The following is a 335-nucleotide window of genomic DNA, read 5'->3' on the forward strand; positions in this document are numbered from 1 at the left end:
ATGTCATTCAGAGGTTTTGTAGTATAAAGTCAGAAGAGTTAAAAAAAAACGTACTTTGGGCTTGCATGCTGTAAACTGGCATCTAAATTGATTTATTAAGACTGCCCTAAATGTTTCATATATTGTACAGTGTGCTATGAATGGTACAAACTATTTAACAAGATATGTTAACATTTTCTGCTTGGGTTTTGTTTGTATCACATTCCTGTCTTTTTCCCATTGATTTTCATTGATTTTGTATACCAACTTAATTGTGGACGTAACTAACTCTATGTAAATCCAGTGCACACAGATTTAAAGCTGGCTTTAGAAAGTCATATAATATAAAATTGAAT

This window comes from Etheostoma spectabile, unplaced genomic scaffold, assembly GCF_008692095.1.
Source record: "Etheostoma spectabile isolate EspeVRDwgs_2016 unplaced genomic scaffold, UIUC_Espe_1.0 scaffold123, whole genome shotgun sequence".
NCBI lineage: Eukaryota > Metazoa > Chordata > Actinopteri > Perciformes > Percidae > Etheostoma > Etheostoma spectabile.